This window comes from Penaeus monodon, chromosome 30, assembly GCF_015228065.2.
Source record: "Penaeus monodon isolate SGIC_2016 chromosome 30, NSTDA_Pmon_1, whole genome shotgun sequence".
Classification (NCBI taxonomy): Eukaryota; Metazoa; Arthropoda; class Malacostraca; order Decapoda; family Penaeidae; genus Penaeus; species Penaeus monodon.
Genome location: NC_051415.1, coordinates 6,306,384 through 6,306,737, shown reverse-complemented (window position 1 = coordinate 6,306,737; position 354 = coordinate 6,306,384). Strand labels below are relative to the sequence as shown.

The following is a 354-nucleotide window of genomic DNA, read 5'->3' as shown; positions in this document are numbered from 1 at the left end:
CCTATGAATAGATGTTAGATAGCTGCTTTACATGAATGTATTTTTTTATTGGCACCACAAAAAATGTTATATTTTTGTTTTTGCATTAAATATTGAATTATTTTATAGATACAATGTGTTAAGTGTATTGTATTTTATTTCCAATGAATTGAGGTTAGAATAGATGTTTTACTTTTTTTTTTTTTTGCCACGTAAAAAGAATATTTCTTTTTGTATTGCATTTCCCTTAAATGCATACGATAAAACTTATTTTCTCCCATTTTTGGGGGCCTGTTATTATTTTGAAATCACAATTATACAAATTTGACAAACAGCGTCATTGTAACACGAAGACATACATACACGCAAATGTTC

General features: G+C 26.8%; 1 protein-coding gene across 1 annotated transcript in view; it reads left to right on the top strand.

Annotated features, from left to right (window-relative positions):
* The window catches only part of LOC119592334, a gene marked incomplete in the record, with an annotated part of 163,568 nt that overhangs the window by 1,812 nt on the left and 161,402 nt on the right, over window positions 1-354 (top strand).